Below are 10,521 nucleotides of genomic sequence, written 5' to 3' on the forward strand. Positions count from 1 at the left end.
TTCGTTGGAGAGAGGATATAAGAGTTTGTTCTCATGTATTCTCTGAGCATAGCTAACATTTAAGGCCTACTAATTGGCACTAAATGTTAACTCATTTTATTCTTGCAACAGCCCTATTAAGTATTTTACATATAAGAAACATGAGAGGACCTAAATAGACACCTTTCAAAAGAGGACATTCAGAAAGCCAAGAGACATATGAAAACATGCTCAAAGTCACTAATCATCCGAGAGATGCAAATCAAAACAGCAATGAGGTACCATCTCACACCTGTCAGACTGGCTATCATCAACAAATCAACAAACGACAAGTGCTGGAGAGGATGTGGAGAAAAAGGAACACTTGTGCACTGCTGGTGGGAATGCAGACTGGTGCAGCCACTATGGAAGACAGTATGGAGTTTCCTTAAAAAACTGAAAATGGAACTCCCATTTGACCCTGTGATCCCACTTCTAGGAATATATCCCAAGAAACCAGAAACACCAATCAGAAAGGATATATGCACCCCTATGTTCATAGCAGCACAATTCACCATAGCTAAGATCTGGAAACAGCCTAAGTGCCCATCAGTAGATGAATGGATTAGAAAACTGTGGTACATCTACACGATGGAATACTATGCTGCTGTAAAAAGGAAGGAACTCTTACCATTTGCAACGTCATGGATGGAACTGGAGAGCATTATGCTAAGTGAAATAAGCCAGTCAATAAAGGAAAAATACCACATGATCTCACTCATTCATGGACAATAGAGACCATTATAAACTTTTGAACAATAATAGATACAGAGGCAGAGCTGCCTCAAACAGATTGTCAAACTGCAGCGGGAAGGCCGGGGAGGGTTGGGGGGCAGGAGGTAGGGGGGTAAGAGATCAACTAAAGGACTTGTATGCATGCATATAAGCATAACCAATGGACATAAGACACTGGGTGATAGGGGAGGCTAGGGGACTGTCTAGGGCGGGGGGATAAAATGGATACATATGTAATACCCTTTGTAATAAGAAAAAAAAAAAAAAGAAAGAAACATGAGGCCCAGAATGTAAGTTGCCATTGTCACCCAGCCAGCAGTGGTAGCCAGGAGGTAAACCCAGACAGGCTGACTCCAAACCCACACACCTAACTCCACTTTGCTTCTCTGTCAGGGAGGAGCAATTACATCCAAGTTACCAGTAAGTTACATATGGCCATGGAGCACATGAAATAAAAGATTCAGAGATTCTGAGAAATTAATCTGTTCTTGCCATTTATTATTATTATTATTACTAGCAGCCCGTTGCACGAAGATTCGCACAATAGGCCTTCCTTTCCCTGGCTGCTGGCACCGGTTTTCCTCCGGCACCGGGACCCAGGCCTTTGGTCTGGCCTCAGCGGAGAAGCCAAGCCTTTTCAGTCTTCAGTCTTCACTCTGACAGGACCCTTCAGTCATCACTCCGTGCCTGCACATGCAAATTAACTGCCATCTTTGTTGGGTTAATTTGCATAGTTGCTCTGATTGGCTGGTGGGTGTAGCGGAGTGACACCAATTTGCATGTTTCTCTTTTATTAGTGTAGATTATTATTATTACTATTACTAGGGGCCCAGTGCACAAATTCATGCACCTTGAAAGGAACTGTGGGCCATGAGGCTGTGGTGGGCATGGGGTGGGTCTTGGCCCACCCTCTGCGTCCCGGCTGGCCCCTCCTGCCATGGTGCCCAGTCCCCTGTCTGCCAGCAGCCCCGCTCTGCCACTGCTGCTCCCATGTGCTGATGGTGTGGAGCAATTTGAGCTGGTGTCAGCAGCTGGTGCAAGCAGGGCCGGCACCATCAGTGGTATGAGCGGTGGCTGCTGCCCTGTTCGCCCCACAGGAGCAGGAGGAGGTAGAGAAGCCCTTGGGTGATCAGGGCTGGCAGCCGCCGCTTGAACCTGCTGATGACGCCAAGTGATCAGGACCAGCACCGGGCACCAGCAGCAGGTGCGAGCGGGGCTGGCGCGGGCAGTGGGTGCAAGCAGCAGCTCCGGTGCTGGCAGCTGGTGCGAGTGGGGCTGGCACTGGTAGCAGGTGTGAGCACTGGGTGGGACCACGGTGTGCGGGAGCAAAGAATTTTCAGTAACCACCAGAGGCTCACCCCAATGACAGCGACTGGCACCTTGCCTTGGTCTGGTGCCCCGCTCACCTGTTCCACCATCCTGCTGCAGCCAACACCCACCATGTTCCACATACACCCCCTGATGGTCAACACACGTCATAGTGACCGGTTGTTCGGTTGTTTGGTTGTTCCAGTTGTTTCGCCGTTTGGTCTATTTGCATATTAGCCTTTTATTATGTAGGATTATTATTATTTAAGTCTGAATTGAAATTTTATGTAAGTATAAAATACCAGATTTCTAAGACCTAGTATTAATAAAAGGAATTTTAAAATATCTCAATGATTTTTATATTGATTACATGTTGAAATTATAATATTTTGAGTCTATTGGGTTACATAAAATGTATTATTAAAATTAATTGTACCTTTCTAAACCTATTGACAATGTTAAATTACTTATATGGCTTGCAATGTATTCTTGTTGGACAGCACTGAATTAGCAAATCTTTGTAGAGTAGGCAGCATAATGGAAGGAAGGAATTATTTCAGTCATTGACCCCAAGTAAATCAGTTCATATGGTCTCTGTGCCTTAGTATTCCTATCTATAAAATGTGATAGAAAACTTAAATTTTCCTCACAAATTTAATTAACAAATTGATCAAAAGTACTTATGAATCATTTTACTGAATGTTTATAGAAGACTAGACAATAATTTGGGAAAGCAGGAATAATATAAACAAACAGCTTATCTAGATTAAATATGAATCTGAGTATTTACTTACTATTTTCTTTTAGCAAATGTGCAACTTTGAGCTCCAGACACTGAACCCAAAACAAAATATTTCTGTAGTGTGGAGGTTCACTGTCACTTCTGGCTTTACAATCTTATTTGAATAATAATCATTTATTTTAGTATGGGCCAATAAGGTGCCAAGGACAGGTATTACTATCTCCATATTATAGATTGAAATTTTTTTGTTAATCCTCACCCAAGGATAGTTTTCTAGTGCTTTTTAGATAGAGTGGAAGGGAGGGAGGGAGGGAAAGAGAGAAAGGAAAAGGGAGAGGGAGAAGAAGAGAGAAAAAAACATCGATGTGAAGGAAGCACATCAATTGGCTGCCCCCCTCATGCACCCCAATGGGTTCTGGGGATTGAACCTACAACCCAGGTACATGCCCTTGACTGGGAATTGAACTCTCAACTCTTTGATGTGAGTGCTGATGCTCTAACCATGGAGCCACATGGGCCAGGGCTCCATTTTACAATTTAAAAACAGACTCAAAATGGTTAAGACGCAGGGCTGAAACTTTTGGCTCTAAGGCCAATACTTTTCTCATTACACTTCCCAGGTAATGAAAATTATACATAATTTTTAGGTGTGATGGTATTCAGCTATGATTCCCTTTAGGATTGAAAGAGGGAAATATATAAATGGGATGAGGTTAAAGCTTCTGTGCTTTCCTTGACAGGATGTATTAATTTGTATAGCCAATTTTAACAAAAACCAGAATCCCAGAACTTTCACTCTGAAAGGGTCTTTTCTATTTAGGGTCTTTTTTGGTTCCACATAAATTTTTTAAGTATTTGTTCTAGATCTGTGGAATATTCCATTGGTATTTTAATAGGAATTGCATTGAATCTATAGATTGCTTTGGGTAGTATGGACATTTTAACGATGTTGATTTTACCAATCCACGAACATGATATAGTCTTCCACTTGTTCATTTCTTTCTCTATCTCTTTTATCAAAGTTCTGTAGTTTTCTGAGTACAGGTCTTTTTCTTCCTTGATTAAGTTTATTCTTAAGTATCTTAATTTTTTTTGTTGCAATGGTAAACAAGATAGTTTTTTAGTTTCTCTTTTTGAGAGTTCAGTATTGTCAAAAATGCCATTGATTTCTGGATGTTAATTTTGTATCCTGCTACATTGTTGAATTCATTTATTAAATCTAGTAGTTATTTGGTGGAGTCCGTAGGGTTTTTTTTTTTTAAATATATTTTTATTGATTTCAGAGAGGAAGGGAGAGAAACATCAATGATGAGGGAGAATCATTGATGGGCTGCCTCCTGCACGCCCCCTACTGGGGATTGAACCTGCAACCTGGGCGTGTGCCCTGACTGGGAATGGAAACCTGACGATGCTCAACCCTGAGCAACACCGGCTGGGTATCTTTAGGGTTTTTTATGTACAATATCATGTCATCTACAAATAATGACAGTTTACTTCCTTCTTTCCAATTTGGATGCCTTTTATTTTTTCTTCTGTCTGATCATTGTGGCTAGGACTTCTGTATTTCTAACACTCTGACTCCTCTTGAAATATAATGGAAGGAGTCGAATTATTATGACAAAATTCCAGGCATTATCAGGAAGATCAGGTTAATTGATAGCTACTTTTATTATCTTTAAAAGGGGAGGGGTTACTTATTTGAAAATACAGCTAAGTACATTCTTATCTATGATGCCTTACATTCATATACTGGTTTTTTTTTTTCTTTTTACAAATACTGTGATATGCCATTTACTATAAAATGAATTTCTTATGTTAAGCATGAGTAATTTATCCTTTTTAGATAATGAAAGAATGTATCAAATCTTTATTTGTGTTCCACACATTAAAAAAGAAAATCCAAATAAAAAAATCTTATGCCTGGAGAGTTATGAAAAAAGACCCACCCATAGCTCTGCTCCTCAGCACAACTTTTGCAAGGACACAGTATGTTTGCTGACCTTAAAATGATTATTCTTTACAAAATTACTTGCTTTTTATACAGCTCTACAAAGTTCTTAATGTTTCATTGGCAATATTATTTAATGGAATTTTACAACTATATAAAAAGGTTACCTTTGCCTAAGAAACAGTATTTACTGTGTGTGCATAGTTGACTGACAAAATTCTCTACCATCCAGCACCCTAATTAACTGACAAAATAAGCTACTCAAAGGTGATATTACAGGAACTTCCAAAAAGAAAGGACAAAAGACACACACACACACTCACACACACACCCTTCTGTGGCTGGAGACACAGTATCGGGGCCCTATCCTTAGGCACCTTGCAATAATTGCCAAATACAATCCTATATAATAAAAGGGTAGTATGCAAATCGACCCTAATGCCGGAATGACCCAGGAATGACATGTTGCTATGACACACACTCACCACCAAGGGGCAGACGCTAAATGCAGGAGCTGCCCCCTGGTGGTCAATGCACTTCCACAGGGGGAGCGCTGCTCAGCTAGAAGTCTCTCCTGCCTCCATGGCAGTGCTAAGGATGTCGACCTAAGCCATTAGTTGGACATCCCCCGAGGTCTCCCAGGCTGCCAGAGGGATGTCTGACTGCCAGCTTAGGCCTGATCCCCTGGGGAGAAGGCCTAAGCTATCAGTCAGACATCCCCAAAAGGAGTCCCAAGCTGAGAAAAGGTGCAGGCTGGGCTGAGGGACCCCCCCTGAGTACACGAATTTTCGTGCACTGGGCCTCTAGTCTACATATTTAAAAGCCTAAGTGACCATTACGACCAGACGACCCGGACGACTGGACAGTAGCTATGACGTGCACTGACCACCAGGGGGCAGACACTCAATTTAGGAGCTGCCCCCTGGTGATCAGTGCGCTCCCACAGCCAACTTCCCATGGCCAGCCAACCTCCCGAGGTCTCTCCCCGCCAGCTGTCCAGCCCTGATCAGCCCCTATTGGGACTAGGCGAGATGGCCCCAATTGTTGGCCAGGCCGAGGTACCCCACCGTGCACGAATTCGTGCACTGGGCCTCTAGTTTAGTGATAAGAATCCTTTCAGTGATGAAAAAGTACTTGTAAGTCCCATTGAAATACTGCTTTATTTTAACTATACATAAGAAATTAACCTTTTGATATTTCAAATATATTTAATACTAATTTTTAAAGATGTAGTGCCTCCCTCCCCACCCAATATAATTGCATCATATCTTTGAAATTCAGCAGAAAAACAAGCAAACAAACAAGAAAATCCAGTGCTAGTGACAAATATACAGTGAATTCACTTCTTCATTCTTGGTAAAGACTGAAACCAATTCTCAGGACCATGGAAAGGTAGAAATTCACCTATTTTCAAAGATTTGTTTGTAGACTATGCAGCAACTTAATTGTCTTTCCTATATTCAAAATCTTCCCCCACGACCACCGCTGCCACCACCACACCCTTGGCCACCACTGAAACCAAGACCTCCTCTGCCTCTGTACCCCCACAGCCCCGGTTTGGACGAAGTGGGATTCCAAATGTTTCAGCATTTAATCTTCTGCAGGCCAACTTGGTCTCCATTTTCTCTCATCACAAGAAGTATTATCGAAGAAGGATTTAGTTTTGTCATAATAGCAATTAGGTCCAAGTTGATCTTCATCTGCGTTTCCTTCATTGTTTTGAGTATCAGCTCCTGAGTCTCTTTTATCTTCACCATTTACAGGCTTCTCCTGTTTCTCAAGTTTATCTTCCACTTTCAACTTAAGTTTATTATGAAATTGTGTCTATTCCCTCCTTGTTAAATTGTGCATTTTCACTTTCAAAGTCTTTCTCAAATTTCATAGCACCATCTCGCCGAATACCAACCTCCCCTGCCACGTCAGTGACCCCGCACCCTCTCCTTGGAGCTAAAGGAGCACCTGGAACTATTTGTCTCTTGCTATCATTTCTGAGTGGCTCATTTCTAGTCTTGAAACGGTGTGTATTTCAGCTCGCCTGTGCTCTTGATCGTCCATTGCTTTTTGGCTGGTAGATGGTAAAAGCCTGGTTGATACAGGGCTCCTTCTCCCAACAGGCGCCAGAGCTGGTAAGTGGGCCGAGGCAGTCTGCACTACTTGTTCCATGGCAAGGCTTTTTCTCAAAGGATCTGAGGGCTTGAACGACCTCGAGACAATTGTGTTTTAACAGATCTTGTATCCCATGCAAAGGCAGAACCAACTGCACTACTTTGGGCCAGGGTACCGCTGTTTGATGCTTCTGTTCGAAAGGATGTCAAGGAGCCTCCAGCAACACCAACAGCAAACTGCTGCCCGACTAATGGCCTTGGACTGAACTGACTGTACCTCAACACCCTGCCAAAAGGTCCACAGGAACCCACTGGCTGGAACGAGGAAGTAGATGAGCCTAGTGAAGACTGAACGGTAGCTGGGTCCTGAGGCAAAGTACATTGTGGTTTTGGAGGCTCACAAGCAGTGAAGTCTTTAATATCACTCCATGGAATAGAATGTATTCAGAGGCTTCATCTCGGGGTAATAGTGGATGATCTGTTGGTCTGTCTTCTGTACCAAAGGAACTTTTACGAGGGCGACGGTGGAGTTCTCAGTGTCGATGGTGTAGAGCAGTGGTTCTCAACCTTGGCTGCACATTAGAATCACCTGGGAATCTTTTTAAAATCCTGATTTTTGGGCCTCATCCTCTGGAAATTCTGTTTCTTGGTTATGGGGTGGGGCCACAACATTGGTAACAAAGAAACAGAATCTCCGGAGGATGAGGCCCAGAAATCAGGATTTTAAAAAGATTTCCAGGCTTGAGAAACCAAGATGGCGGCAAGGTTAACGCTGGAGTTTGCTGCCCTCGAACAACCACTTCAGAGATATAACTAAAGGACAGAACAGACAGCATCCAGAACCACAGGAAGGCTGGCTGAGTGGAAATTCTACAACTAGGAGGAAAGAGAATATCATACCCAGACTCAGAGGAGGCGCAGTGCTGAAGTGAAATACTCAGGTGCGGAGTGCGCGTGGAGCGGGCTGGTGGTGGAGGGCATGGTTGTTGTTTTCAATCAGGAGGGAGTTTCAGACTCTGAGCTCCAGATCCAGGCGAGTCTCTGGGGACCCAGACTCAAATGGGAGAAGCGGGACTGTCTGGCTTCGGTCGGAACTCGAAGGCAGCTTTTTCTCCGAGGTTTGCAGCCATTGCTGGGACTCTGAGAGGCAGAGCCCCTGGGGAAGGAACTGAGAGCAGCCATAACTGCTCGCTCCAGCCCGCCCTGTAGATCCCCAGGGACCCGCCCCGCCCAAGCCCGGCGCAGAACCATTTGCCGGATAGCCTCAGGCAAACGCTAGATTAACACCGCCCTAGAGATCCAGCACAGAAGCCCTCCCACTGCAGACACAGCTGACTCTCATAGCCAGTTAGCCTGGAGGTCAAATCACCCCCGGTATTGCCGACATCAATCAAGGCTTAAAGGCAACAAGACTGCGCACAAAGACCACTTGGGGGTGTACCAAGAAAGCATAAAAAATGCGGAGACAAAGAAACAGGACAAAACTGTCAATGGAGGATATTGAGTTCAGAACCACACTTTTAAGGTCTCTTAAGAACTGTCTAGAAGCCGCCGATAAATGTAGTGAGATCCTCAAGAAATCTAATGAGACCCTCGATGTTGTGATAAAGAACCAACTAGAAATTAAGCATACACTGACTGAAATAAAGAATATTATACAGACACCCAACAGCAGACCAGAGGAGCGCAAGAATCAAGTCAAAGATTTGAAATGCGAAGAAGCAAAAAACACCCAACTGGAAAAGCAAAATGAAAAAAGAATCTGAAAATACGAAGATAGTGTAAGGAGCCTCTGGGACAGCTTCAAGCGCACCAACATCAGAATTATAGGGGTGCCAGAAGATGAGAGAGAGCAAGATATTGAAAACCTATTTGAAGAAATAATGACAGAAAACTTCCCCCACCTGGTGAAAGAAATAGACCTACAGGTCCAGGAAGCGCGGAGAACCCCAAACAAAAGGAATCCAAAGAGGACCACACCAAGACACATCATAATTAAAATGCCAAGAGCAAAAGATAAAGAGAGAATCTTAAAAGAAGCAAGAGAAAGAAACCCAGTTACCTACAAGGGAATACCCATATGACTGTCAGCTGATTTCTCAACAGAAACTTTGCAGGCCAGAAGGGAATGGCAAGAAATATTCAAAGTGATGAATACCAAGAACCTACAACTAAGATTACTTTATCCAGCAAAGCTATCATTCAGAACGGAAGGTCAGGTAAAGAGCTTCACAGATAAGGAAAAGCTAAAGGAGTTCATCACCACCAAACCAGCATTATATGAAATGCTGAAAGGTATCCTTTAAGAAGAGGAAGAAGAAAAAGGTAAAGATAAAAATTATGAACAACAAATATGCATCTATCAACAAGTGAATCTAAGAATCAAGTGAATAAATAATCTGGTGATCATAATAGAATCAGGGACATAGCAAGGGAATGGACTGACTATTCTTGGGGGGGAAAGGGGTGTGGGAGATGCGAAAAGAGACTGGACAATAATCGTGCACCTATGGATGAGGACAGTGGGTGGAGAGTGAGGGCGGAGGGTGGGGTGGGAGCTGGGAGGATGGGGGGGGGGGGAAGAGGAACAAATGTAATAATCTGAACAATAAAGATTCAATTAAAAAAATAAAAAGATTCCCAGATGATTCTAATGTGCAGCCACGGTTGAGAACCACTGGTGTAGAGGATGCCCTCCATGCAGATCTCCGCTTTGGAGATAAGGCTGATCTTGCTGCAGATGTAAGAGGTGCCCCCACTCATGGTGCCACCCCACTATGGCTGCTCACAGAGAGGCAGATCTGACGCCGCTCTGCACGCCTGCTTGCTCTGTTGGCGTCTATGGCAGCCACCTCAGACCCAGTACATTCTTATAAATATCTAACCATTAAATAAGTGTATGTAAAGTCTAAATAACAGATGGAGATGCTCTCATCATCTTCTTCCAAATCTAGCTTCAAAAATAGCCGGTCCATTATTAATTTTAACAAGGAAGATGACAGCACATTGGTCCTAACATTTCTCATAAATTGTCATAGTGTTCTTTATATTAAGCAGAAAATAGCCTATATAGAGAGCAGAAAATAATCTTTAAAATATTATATATATACAATTTATTGTGTGTCCTTTATAGCCATATGTTGGTTAAGTGTATATATTTATCAAAGATGTCACTTCTACTAAAATGATGTGTCATTTCTGTAAGAATTTTTGTAAATACTAAAGAAAAATTGATTTAGAACAGTGATCTTCTCCAGAGATATTTGTTAGGAAAGTCAGATTTTTTTCATATCACAACTTCATTGTGTGCTGAGAGCATGGTTTATTATGTGGGATAGAAAAATTATCTATGTAGTCTCATGAATATGGGAGAGTGTCCATAAAATTATAGTAGGTATTGGTTTTGTTTGCCTTTGTTTTGGAAAGCAGAGAAATGGTATCACCTTCAAATATTAATAATTCTTGGAAAAGAAAATAATTAGGTCAGGATGGTGGTAAGTGTATAGTTTCTTTATCATTGTCAAGTACATTCACCATAAGTCATTTGAAGTGTTAATGTAAACATGTTTATCCTACACACATAATTACATAAAAAACATAAACATATTTCTTTTTCATAAAAGTCACTTTGCTTACATTAAGGGGAAATCATCTATGAGTAAATT

General features: G+C 42.4%; 1 pseudogene; it reads right to left on the minus strand.

Moving 5' to 3' along the window:
• Window positions 1-6,180: 6,180 nt before the first annotated feature.
• LOC132226476 (protein LSM14 homolog A-like) lies at window positions 6,181-9,619 on the minus strand (annotated as a pseudogene).
• Between the last annotated feature and the right edge of the window lie 902 nt (window positions 9,620-10,521).

This window comes from Myotis daubentonii, chromosome 2, assembly GCF_963259705.1.
Source record: "Myotis daubentonii chromosome 2, mMyoDau2.1, whole genome shotgun sequence".
Lineage (NCBI taxonomy): Eukaryota > Metazoa > Chordata > Mammalia > Chiroptera > Vespertilionidae > Myotis > Myotis daubentonii.